Consider the following 13,277-nt stretch of genomic DNA (forward strand, 5'->3'; position numbering starts at 1 on the left):
TAATTGCATTTGTATTTCAATACCTAGCAACATAGCATGAGATGACTTTAAGTATGAGGCAAATTCCTCCTACATTTTAGCTAAGAATGCTGCTTAAGCATAGGCCAGAAGCAGCAGTAAACCCATTCAGTTGAAATCATGAACGTTTTGTTCTTCTCACCTTCAGAAATTTCCAAAGGAGTGATACTGTAATTTATGTGATATTTTTACGTCATTCATGCACTGTAGGATCTTTCTCTTTTTCTTTCTTCCAAATTTCCCATTAAGAGGAAAAGTGGTGCTTAGGCTATTTGTCTTTACTCTTTTTAGAAGTAATAAACTGGCCAGCTGGGAAGAGTGAATGAATGGAGTAATAGCACATAATAAGAACTTGCTCACAGATGTAATATTTAGCAGCTATTTCTTAGGTTAATAAAAAATGAAAGATGGTTGTCAAAGGAATTGGCAAACTATTCATTTACATTATTTTTTTTTAAATAAGTTCTTTTTATTAAGGTTATCATACATTTTTACAACATAAGAACATAAGATTCAAGCTAACAACTAGGAATGACAATAAAAATTAACAGAGATTGCTATGAAAGAAAGCTGTTTGGCCTCATCTTAGTATTATAACCTCTGCTTCAGGCTGCATCATCACCGTTATGAATTTTCCTTGAGAAACAAACCCCACCCCTACCTGCCCCCCGAATCAGGCAACACTTGAAGTTGTTGAAACACTGGCATTTGGAATTCCAGAGAGTGATCTTTTTGAATTTGACAGTGTTTCATTCACTTAAATGTTACTGGGACAGTAAATTATTTTTGGATTTTAACACTTGTTTTTAAGATTTATTAATAAACATTTTTTATAAGAATTTGTGGAAATTTCTTGGACTTTCCTCAGAAGTTATATTTTGTAGTTTTCATGATGTGTAATGGAGTTTATTAGCCTGAGTCTGACTAATCTACCTAAGGATATATTCAGAAGCTAGGCCTTCATGAACTCATAGTTTTCACACAGACATATCACATCACTGTGAATTATTGTTGGAAAGGAAGAGGTAAACACCAGATATGTAGGATATGTGGTGAGGGAGTTAGAATTGCAAGAGAAAGCTAGTATGTTTTGGGAAAAAAACATGCATTTCTCAAATCACAGTTTCAAATATAAAGATGGAAAGAGTATAATTAACAGGAGTCAGGAAAGGGAAATGGTAGAGGTACAGACAGCAAGAGAGAATCTTCACCAACAAAATTAACTCAGCTGCTTTAATAACCATAAGAAAGAATTTGCACTACATTATTATCATTGCAACCATTGCCATTGTTATATCTGTATATTCTGCCTTGCTTTCTGAATATAACTTAGCATTTATAATAAACACTGTCAATACCAGTATTTATTTTGTGCTGACTCAGAATGTGACTTTGTGTTTTCTTGTATAGCAGATTTTGTTGGGGAAGGAAGAACCTAGGGGATATCGCTTTGTGTCTTGAAGTGGTGGATCCTGTTGGGAAAGTAACTCTGAGGGATATTGGCCCTTTATGTCTTTGTTTTATTTTTCCTTTACCACCCCCACAGAGTAAACCTGCAACAAATTTAGCAGAGCATGCAGTTTTTCCGTGTTTTCAGTATTATTAATCACAAATCTCACCCCAGTACCACTATATTCCAGTCACCCTGATTTGTATATCCACAATTCAAACAACAATGGTTCAACTGGTCAATCTCAATTTCTTACAATGCCAAAGCCTTACAAAATTTTGAGTTGGCTTTGGCATTGTAAGAAATTGAGATTGACCAGTTGAACCATTGTTGTTTGAATTCAGTATTATTAAGACATGTTCTAGAGTTACTTGTAAATCGCTTTTCTTTTTAACCTGTGCCTTTTATTTTTTTAATTCCTTGTTAATTTGTTGAACCAGCTGAGCTCTCTTTCTTTCTCTTGAAACTACCCATGTGTTTTAAGTTGACTGTTTTATGCCAATCAGAATGCCCTCTCTCTGTCTTGGAATGGTATCAAATTATAAAAGTAATTTGTAAATTGTATTTAGCAATAGGGTTTTGCAGGCAGAGGGGGTAGAAGATTGGAAATAATGTTCGTAGTCTTTTGTGATGTCTGTGTTTTGTTTTATTATGTTTCGGTTCTGTTTGAGGAGAAAACCTTGTTTCTCTTTTTTTCCTTCTCACCTACATTTGCACCAGTCATAAATCTTTTCTGCTGTCTTTTGTTTGTGACATAGTCCATAGGAATGGAGAAGTTTAAAACTGACTTGTGCATCTCTAAGGATAGCAAATCTATTTTCTTAATTGCATGCAATATGAGGTAGAAACCCATATTCTACTTCATCTCACATCACCAAAGAAAAGCAATGCTTCTTACCTGCTTTCATTTTAAAGACTGAACAACTTTGGACTACACACTCTAATAGAACCTTCCGGTCTCATGTATCTGGCTTTTCTCTGATAAAATCCAAATCTTCTTAATGATTTTCTCCAATTTGAACCATTGAACAAGTTAAGAACAACCAGTCACCAACAATTATATACAGTTTAATGCTCAGATAGTTTTGTATCATTCACAAAAAATAATCATTAATGCAAATTACTGAGTTTCAATCAAGGGTGATCTTCTGATTTATTAAATGCATAACTCTATATCTAAAACAAATTATGACCTAGGCAATTTATAATCCTCTTTTACATAACTCGTATATTTTTTTATATGTTCTCCTTGTCCATAAAAAATTTATCAGGACCATTGTTTTGCTATATAGTAAATTGGTAGAGTGTTGCAATGATTCAAAGAGAATACAATCTTTAGTCAATCAATGGAATGAAAAACTCACAAACCAATTAGAAGATAAAGATAGAGAAAAACTATGGGTGAATGCTCATGAGGTGATACGAGAACTGGCCACGGAGGCCCACAGCTGGCTCCCTTCACTTACTAATGCAGCCTCCAGCTAACCGGTCCTGGAAGCTTTGCGGTGGCCGGGAACCACTGCAGGTGCACTCTGCCGCACGCCCTCCTCTCCTGCTCTCCCACGCTGTCGCCGCGACCCGACCAGGCTGCTGCCGGGATTCTGCGCGCCGACCAGGCTGTGGTCAGGCCCCACACAGTCCTCCCAGCTAACCTCCAAGCTCCCAGGCACATGCGTGTGCCACGTGATCCCGCGGGAGGGGCCTGGACTCCTCCTCCTAGGCCTCAGGCTATTTAAGGCAAGGCCTACTCCTGAGGCCTTGCGTTGGCTACTCCTGGCTCCTGATGTTCCTGGAAGCTTCGCTACTTGTTCCTGAGTTCCTGATTCGCCTGACACCGCCTGCCAAGACCCTTGCCTGCCTGACCACGACATACACTGCCTGCCAAGACCGTTGCCTGCCTGACCACAAGATTCGCCACCTGCCAAGACCCTTGCCTGCCCAACCACGAGATTCACCGCCTGCCAAGACCCTTGCCTGCCTGACCAAGAGATATGCTGCCTGCCAAGACCTCTTGCCTGTCTGACCTCGACCAGTTCCCTGAGACCCCATGTAAGTCCAGCTGGCCCCAGTACCCGAGGGCTCAACCTGAGGGGAACGAGGGCTGGTATTGATGAAGCCCAGCAGGGTCTCAGGTATCACCGGCCTTGTCTGCCCATGGTCCAAGGATCCATGCTCCTAACATGATGTTTCACTGTGTTGGAGACATTTGGTGTTATACTATATTTACAGGTACCCAAAGCCCACACCCTTTGTGTTGGAAAGGTTGTGGGCTTTGGGGTGTGCACATTCATATATGGTGGACATATCCATTTGTGTCTTTCCTTGAAAGGAATTCCATACTATTGCAGGGGTAGTAGGATTTGTAGTAGGCATGTCCCCTGAATTGTGTCTTTTTGGGGTCCTGGGATTACATAGATATCTCATGCAACTTTAAAAGGCTAATTTCCATTTCATACTGTTGCACCATTCCAGTCCAAACAGATGGAGATAGATATCATCAACACAGTGTATAGGTTTCGCAGCACAGTGAGGACCCAGTATCCTCAGCAGGATTATTTGGAATGGCACTGTCACTCTTTTGGGCCAGATCGTTGGTATGCCAGTTGAGCGAGCCTGTTAACAGGAGTTCCCAGTCCTCAAGGGGACTTGGTCAAGCCCAGAAGGGGGATGATCTTTTAAACAAAAGAGGAATTGCTAGACTAGAGGAGATCAAGATCCTGAGTTTTTGCCTGTGAGCATTTAAAGAGTCCTCCTGATATTTCCCCTTCCCTCCTTCCATTTCTCACCCAATCTTGTTTAGCGGCTGAGTTTAAGGAAAAAAAAAAAAGCAGGAATAGAGCAACAGCAGGCCTGCAAGTCGTTCAAACTTTGGGTGAGAGGTTGTATTCTGGCTGATTCCCAGTCTCTGGGCAAGGGACTCCTTGAATCTGCCCTTGCCAGCAGTAGTGAAATGGAGTCACGTGTGTTGGATAGTCCCTCAAAATCTTTTACACGGTGTCAGTACAGGTTCTCTATCTTGGACTTTGGTTATGACAGATATAAGCCAATCTGGCTGAGAGGCTCATTGCCTGGACCAAGTGGCACAGGCACCCCTGGTCTTCAGAGGACGTGACCTGGTCCTTCAAATGGTTGAAAGCAAGGGCCATATGATTGGCTTTGACTCACTTCCTGTCCTTGATATGAAGGAAAGCTGTCCGGGTGCTGTCCAACAACATAAAACTAGTAGCATATGTGAACAGGCAGGGTCGCAACAGGAGTCAGGGAGTGCTGGAGAAGTATCTTCTTTTTCTCTGGGTAGAAGAGAACCTGCAACTCTTGTCAGTGGATCACATTGTAGAGCAGGAAAACACAATTATTTGAAGCAGCTCATACTAAAAGTTGTCAAACTCATTAAAAGGAGAATAAATGAAGTATCACAAAATATGGAGGCATTTCTGAGAATATTATTCCATTGATATGAGATATTCCACAGTCTCACATTTTACATTTCATATTCATTTAAATTGTTTTGACATTTTATATACCATTGTACCAAATAAAGATCACTATAGTTTACAAAAGAAACATTAATTCTATAAATCAACACAACAGGGATTAATATAAATCTAATGAGATGTTCTAATACATATTAACTAAAGGTCTAAGCCATCAGGCCAATAGTACAGGAATTATAATTTAACAATTTTCACATAATAGTCAGTATATTGTCTTAAGATACATTCTCTCATAAATGTATTACTTGTTCTTCAATTATTTTAATTTGTCCTTCTTGTTATTGCAGTTCTCTGCATTCTGATGTTTTTAAGTTAGGTTATATGCATTTTTGAATAGCCATGTTTTCAACTCATGTTTAAATCTCTTTCTTTCTGGTATCAAATGTAACATCTCAGGTAGAGAATTCCAAAGTTTTGGGCCCGCTATGGAAAACACATGATCTCTTATGTGTACTCCGTCTTGTAGGTGCAGTTAATAGTCCTTTATTTTGAGATCTTAGCGTTTGCTGAGGTGTGTATGATTGTAGTATCAAGCCTTCATACCTGTGTTATTGGCGTGGATAATTTTGAATATAATAGATTCAGGATTGTACTGGCAGCTAGTGCAATGATATCAGTAAGGGTGTGATGTGATCAAATTTCTTTGTTCCTAAAAAAAAGTCTTGCTGAGGCATTTTGCAATAACTGCAATGGTTATAAGAGACTTGCAGGAAGGCTGAGTAATAGGGAGTTACCGAAGTCTATGTTTGAGAAAATTAGAGTCTGTAAAACAGTACGGAAGTCCTCAAATGTTAGTGAAGGTTTCAACCAATGTAATATGTGCAGCTTGGCATAGCCTGCATTCATTTATTTATGTGCTTTTTCATAAGGTTTTTATCTATCTGGATACCTAAATCCCGTACTTGATCTGAGGGAGTAATGTGAAAATTACCCAGGTCTAGAGGTAGAGGTTTAACTATAGAAGAGTTTCTACATAACCAAATGATTTCAGTTTTTTAGTGTTTCATGTTAGAGTTGAGATATTTCTTGCTGTATTGCTTTCATATAGGTTGAGAGTGTCGATGCTGTATTTTCAAATGATTTGGAGATTGGGATGTAAATCTGTATGTTATCTGCATATAAGAAGAAGGTAGTTCCTAAATCTGCCAGTAATTTACATAGAGGGAGCATGTAAATATTAATTAGTGTTGCTGAGAGGGCTGAATCTTGAGGGAAACCTGTATTAATATGGAAGGTATCAGATATTGATTGCCTGATTTGACTTGGAATGTCCTAATAGATAAAAAGTAAGAGAAACATTTATTTATTTAGTGGGTTTTATATACCGTTGTTCAGTTTCGCCATCACAACAGTTTACAAAGTTTCGATGTTTAACAGAGTTTCCAAAAGATTCTTGTGATTGGTAACATAGATATTGTAGGCTTTATAAACGTAGTTCGGATATACAGTTTCAGTTATGTGTTGTATTACGTGCTTGCATTGGTTCCACATGTTTGCCTAGGGCCAGTAGGAGGGAAGTAATATCAGAGAGTCATTGGGTGTTTTGGTAGGCTTTGGTAAACATCCAGGTTTTTAGTTCTTTTTTTTAAGGTTTTTAAATTTTGCTGTGTTCTAAGTTTGGTTGGGAGGGTGTTCCGGAGTTTGGGACTTCCTAGGGATATGGCTCTCTTCCGAGTTGAGGTAAGTTGTTTGGAATGAGCAGGTAGAATCTTTAATAGACCTTTGTTAGCTGAGCAGAGGTTTCTGTTTGGAGAGTGTAGTTTTATAGATGTGCTTAGCCAATTTGTTTGTTTTTTGTATATTATTTTGTGTAATATGGATAGTATTTTGTATTCTATCCTGAATTTTATTGGGAGCCAGTGTAGTGATATAAGTGTAGGAGTAATGTGATTGTGTTTTTTAGTTCCAGGGAGTATTCTGGTGGCTGTATTTTGGAGGATTTGGAGTGGTTGGATGGTGGTGAGAGGTAAGTTGAATAGCAGGGAGTTGCAGTAGTCCAGGTTGGAGAAGATGAGTAGTTGAAGGACTGTTCTGAAGTCATTGGGGGAAAGGAAAGATTTTAGGTGGCGTAGGGTTAGGAGTTTGTGATATTAATCTTTGATTTTAGTAGTAATGTGGTTCTTGAAGGATACTTCATTATCAATTATGACTCCGAGGTTGTGGGCATGAGTGACAGGTGAGATTGCAGCTTTTTGGTTCATTAAGTTGAGAGGAGGTAGTTGAGGAGCATTGTTCTTTCTATCCAGTATGATTATTTCTATCTTATCGAAGTTTAGGATGAGTTTCATGTTGGTTAGTAGTTGCTTCATGAGGTAAGTGGCTGTTTTTTTGTAGGTGTCTTCCAGAGTGTTGTGTATTGGGATTAATATTTAGATATCATCCGCATATATGAAGTGGGTCAGTTTAAGGTTTGAGAGGAAGTGGCATATCGGGAGCAGATAAATGTTGAACAGTGTTACAGATAGAGCAGAGCCTTGGGGAACTCTGGTGTCAAGGTTTATTTTCTTTGAGAGGGTGTCATTGATCGACACCTGGTAGGTTCTTTGTGATAGATAGGATGAGAACCATTGTAGGGTTCATCTTTTTTGCACCAATTTCGGAGAGAAGGTCAATCATGATTGAGTGGTTTACCGTGTCAAAGGCTGCTGATAGGTCAAGTAGGACTAAAAGGTAGCTGTGGCCATTTTCAAAGCCTTTGAGCATGGTGTTTAATGATAGGAGTAGTGACTCAGTGTTCAGGTGTTTCCTGAAGCCAAATTGAGTGGGGAGTAAGATGTTGTTTTCTTCCAGGTGGTCGCTGAGTTGGGAGTGGACAATTTTTTCGATAATTTTGGTAATGAATGATAGGTTTGATATGGGTCGGTAGTTTAGTGGGTTTTCTGATGGGATAACAGGGTATGGTCCACAGAGTCGAAGGCAGCTGTTAAATCAATTAGCACAAGAAAATAGGATTCATCAGCATCAAGCCCACATAGAACAGAATCCATTAATGAGATCAGTAAAGCCTCAGTTGAGCGATATTTCCTAAATCTAAATTGGTTTGGGTAGAGAATTTCTTGGTTTTCCAAATGATTTACAAGTTGAAATAACAATATTTTGTCAAGTACTTTTGAGAGAAAAGACAAATTGGATATTGGACGATTTATGGCCCAATTCTTGATTCTACCAGTTTTATTTTTTAGGTCTGGTTTTATCACAGCTTGTTTTGCCCCATATAGAACAAATCCTTCTGAGAAAGAATGATTAATAAATGTTGTGATTGGTGGAGTGATAACACTGAGTACTTGTTTCAAGGAACTAGCTGGAATTGGGTCACATGGGTGAATAGCAGGATTGATTTTAGTAATGATTTGGCTAATTTCAAGATTAGTTACTCTGTCGAATGTGGTCCATTTAGCCAGACCTTGTGATTCTTCAGGTACTTTTGTTGGCGAGGAGGTGAGGAATTGAGTTTTCAACCTATTGATTTTATCTAAAAAAAGAAGTGGCATATTCATTGCATGCATCGTTTGAGAGGTTATAGTTTCTTGAGATGGAGGATAACAGGTCCTTGATTAAGTGTTTAACAACTTCAAAGAGCAATTTAGAATTAAATATTATCCCATGAATCTGTTTAGCATGGTAATCTTTTTTTGCTTTATTAATTACTGTACAGTATTTTGTTAAGAGAGATCTATATTTTCCTAGGGATTCAGAATACAGACATTTCCACCATTGTTTTTCAAATTTTCTAAGGGTGTTTCATGCACCTTAAATCATCATTGTTCCATGTCTTCTTTTGTTTAGAGGTTTTCCTTTCTTTTATAATTGGTTTAATCTGGACTATGCTTAGGTTTTCAGCGATGTCATTGACAATCTGATCCCAGTAATCACAATACTGAAATACTCTTGTCCCTTTTTGACATTTTTAGATGCCGATTTGACTATGATACTGGGTTTTTGCTTGTACTCCTATATCTCACTGTGGCATTTGATACTATTAACCATTCTATTCTCATCCCTTTCATCAGTGCTTTTGTCAAGTTTGTCAAGTTTTATTACAACTTGACTTTGACTATCAGCTTTTTGCTGATGACATCCAGTTTTTCGTGCCCATCTCTGAATCAATTTACTGTCCTCTCAAGAAGATTTATTATTGTTTATATTCTCTTAAGGACTGGTTGTCAAAAAATAAAATCCTTCTAAACATGTCTAAAACTGATATTTTATAGCTGGCAAGATACCCTTTCATGAGGGTCCTGAAATCTTAAAATTTGGATGGGGTTGAAATCTCAATAGTGACCAAGGCAAGGAATCTCGGTTTCATTATGGGCCGGATTTTAAAAAGGTTACGTGCGAAACTGGTCCTGCGCGCGCCGGGCCTATTTTAAAAAGGCCCAGCGACGCGTGTAAGTCCCGGGGCTTGCAAACAATGGTGGGGCGGGGCACGGGTGGGGTGGTCTGGGGGCGTGGCAGGGTCAGGCTCCTGGCACAGCCTGCTGTGCTGGGGATCCGGTAGTAAGCTGGCGCACACAACTTGCGTCTGCCCGGAGACAGGCAAAGGGTAAAACAAAAACTTTGGGGGCAGTTAGAGTAGGGCTGAGGGGGGAGATGGTTAGGGGAAGGGAATGGGAGGAAGGGAATGGGGGAAGGCTACGCGGCTCGGCATGCACAAGGTGCACAATTGTGCACCCCATTGCGCGCACTGACCCCTGATTTTATAACTTGAGTGTACACATGTACACCCACGTGCAACCTTTTAAAATCTACCCCTAAGGATTCTACTTTGTCACTAAAGCCTCAAATTTTGAGAGTCATAAAAGGGGTGCTTTTCAAACTTTATATGCTCTGCAGATTACAGCCTTTCTTAAGTGAGTCAGGTCTAACAATGGTTACCCATTCTCTTGCTCTTTCTTATTTAGACTATTGTAATGCCTTGTACTTGGGTCTCCCACAAAATTCTTTGAAGGCATCACAGTATGTTCAAAATTCTGCCACCAGGATAATTACCGGGATGCTGATACGTGAGCACATTTCACCTGTCACTGGATCCCTATTAAATGATAAATTTATGTTAAAGATTTAAATGGTGTTGTTCTTCCCAGTTTTAATGCGGCCCTAAAATTATATTGTCCATCATGAACCTTAAGATCCTCCAGCCAAATTCCTCTGAATGTTCCTTCACCTAGGATTGTTCACCTGGATGAGTCTTGGGAGAGACTTTTCTATGTTCAGGGCCCTGTTTTGTGGAACTCTTTCCCTCGAAGTGTAAAAGAAAAATCTTCTCTAATAAAATTTAGGAAACTTCTAAAGACTTCTCTATTTTTCCAGGCTTTTTTGCTTAATGTGAGGCTGGTAATGAGCATGTTTTTTATGATGAGCACTGATACGTAAGAACTGAAGGCAGCACTGAATATGGACCAGCTATGACTATGAATGCAATCAGCTCCAGATAGGTATTTTTATTTATTTTACATGTGTCTTGTTTATGTTTTATTATTTAAGTTTTTATGAATATTTTTTGTAAACCACTTAGAAACATTTGATTTGCATTATACAAGTTTTCAAATAAATAAATAAATACTGAGGAGGCATTAGCTTGATTTAATTCAAGTAGTTTATTTTTAATTGATTCTGCAAGTACATCTTTTTCTATCTTTTTCTGAAGGTAAATTTTGATTATTATTTATATTTTCATGAGTTGGGTTGAGGAACGTTATTTCTGCCTTTATTAATTGGGGATCAAACCAGGGCAATATAGTGTGAGAAGTATTGATTAGACAGTTATTCTTATTGGCAAATATTAGGTGTTCTATCTACATGTAGGTTAAAGTCTCCTACAATTAAGGCAGAGTCTGCTGATGGAAACACCTTAGCAAATACTTTGATTAGAGGTGACTAATTGTAGCATTCCTGGGGTCAATAGACCAGTCCTAAGTTTAGTTGTGGAGATTTTAGAACTGCCACCTCATAAGGAGGGTTAATATCTACTTTGTAAGGTTCTAGCTTAAGTTCCATTTTACTAATTATTAATAAACCACCACCTTTTCGTTTAGGTCTCGGAAAATGATCATAGTTGGGCTATGATATCTGGTTGAAGAGCACATTATCTTTGTCATACAGCCAGGATTTAGAAATGCAAAAAATTGTAGGATTTAAATCCTCTAACAAGTCATTTATCAGAGGGAGTTTTTTTGATAGAGAGGGAACATTTAATAAGAGCAGCGTAAACATTAAGCAGGAAGAGATAACCGAAGAGTTGTTACTTATCATGGGAAGAACCAACTTTGTTATCCTTCTTTGCTTCTTTCTTAGGATCCTCCATAGATCTCCATATAAGTTCCATCCTAGAATAGGTTTGATGAAATGAGTCTGATCCATGACTGTAGCAGGAAGACCAGGGCACAATTGAATAAGCACTTTGGATCAGCACTTTGGGCGCTCACAAAGAGGCGTACAAAGGGGCAAGGGCATGTGCCTAATCGTGCAAGTACCTAAGGCATCGCTGCTGCAGAGAGGATTCTTCATCAGTGGGAGGGTGGTAGGTGGGCTGTGGGAGGGTGCAGTCTTGAGGACACTGGCGTCTTCTTCCTCTCTCTGGGGAGGGGAGGGAGCATCCTTCTGGTGTTTGCCCAGCTGGTGCTGGTGGTTCACCCCACCGGTGGAGAAGGCTAGTGTCGGAGGACTGACAACTTCCATGTTGGATAGCATTGCTGCCGCGGTGAGGATTCTTAATTTAACATTTTTATTTTCTTTTTATTTCTCTGTATTTTAGAGAAAAGACTGGCTGTTTGGAAGTATTATTACTTTTCTTGCTGTTGTTGTTTGTGGGTTATATTCAAACGTACTATATGTTGGGTCCACAGATTTAAGCCTGCATTCTTTTTTTCTATTTGGTGTTGTCAAATAAAAAGTATGAATATTTCATGCCTAAACTGTTACTTGTTCTTTGCCTGGATTATAAATAAAGAATTATAAAAAAGAAAAGTGTATTTGTTTTTGTCTAGTATTAAGCAAAACGTTGTTGTTCTTTGTGAGGGATTTACGACTTCAGACTTCTGCTCTGCAGTGAAATCAGGCTGGCACTCTTTAAGAAAGCACAACTTTGCCCAGACAACTAAGGTTTGAAGTATTTTAGCTGAGTTTATTCACAACAGCCATAAATAAATAAAAATGTCAGAAAATAATTTTAAATGCAACCTTAGTTCTTTCTGACCTCTAACGGAGTATGAATTTGCTGAAACCTCGCTGTGCTCAGAAAGGCTAGCCCTCTTCCCAGTTTAAAGTTTAAACAATCACTGCCTTTCCCCTGCTTTCCCACTCAGAGACTTGTAGTTAAGAAAGCCCATCAGATTCAGTGTTCCAGATGGAGTAGTTTTAGCTTGATGGATATCCTGAATGGGTTTTATAGCAAATCATTTCAGCTGCCCACATATTCCCAGGAGAAATTCCTTCTCCTTCAAGCATAGTTCTAAAATACCACTCTTTAAGCAAGTTTCAAAGAACTTGCTTAATTTTGCTTTTTCCATAGTTGCTTCTTACCTCCTCTCTTTCAAGGCCTCTGGAAGCACATAACTTTTAGGTAGACGATTTCACAAACCAAAGAAAGGTTCTGGAGCTGTACTCAACAAGCTAACAGAAAACGAAAGAGTTAATCCCTAGCGTTTGTTGCTTTAAGTAGTCTGGCAAATCTGGCCTGGAATACAGCAAGTATAATAGACAAGTTAACTGGGATGTGCTCTTTTCCGTTCTATGAATTTCATCCTAATATCCAGCCCAACATCAATATCTATATCCATCCTTGGGAACTTTCAAGTACTGATCATCCTGAGTGTGGTGTAGCTTAGCTGGGGAGGAGGGGGAGAAGAGGAGGATGAACTTTCTCCCCTACTCACAGAATCTCTCATACACAGGAAAGCACAAATCTCTTTCTTATGCGCATATTTTCTCACACGCACACATACTCACACACACACACACACAATTTTCCCCTTTCGCAGACCCAGCATCAGCACTCTTTACCTTCCAGTCTTCAGACCTGACCCCACCAGACACTTTATCATCATTATTTATTTATGACATACTTTACCAGCTGGGGAGTTAACTGACATCTTCTCCTTTTACTGAACCATGGCAACTGATCCTGAAACTTTAGCTTAGTTTAGTTTATTGCTCTTATTATACCACATGTCAGTTCTTATGGGCCATTTTCTCCATCCTCCATTCCATGTAGACTGACGACTCATCCTCCTTCTCTGCCCCACATTGGCTAATAAAACTTCTCCTTTTGGTCCACATGGACTGAAGCCTCAATCTCCCGCTGGTCCATGCAGGCT

The sequence above is a fragment of the Rhinatrema bivittatum genome, chromosome 2, assembly GCF_901001135.1.
Source record: "Rhinatrema bivittatum chromosome 2, aRhiBiv1.1, whole genome shotgun sequence".
NCBI classification, from domain to species: Eukaryota; Metazoa; Chordata; class Amphibia; order Gymnophiona; family Rhinatrematidae; genus Rhinatrema; species Rhinatrema bivittatum.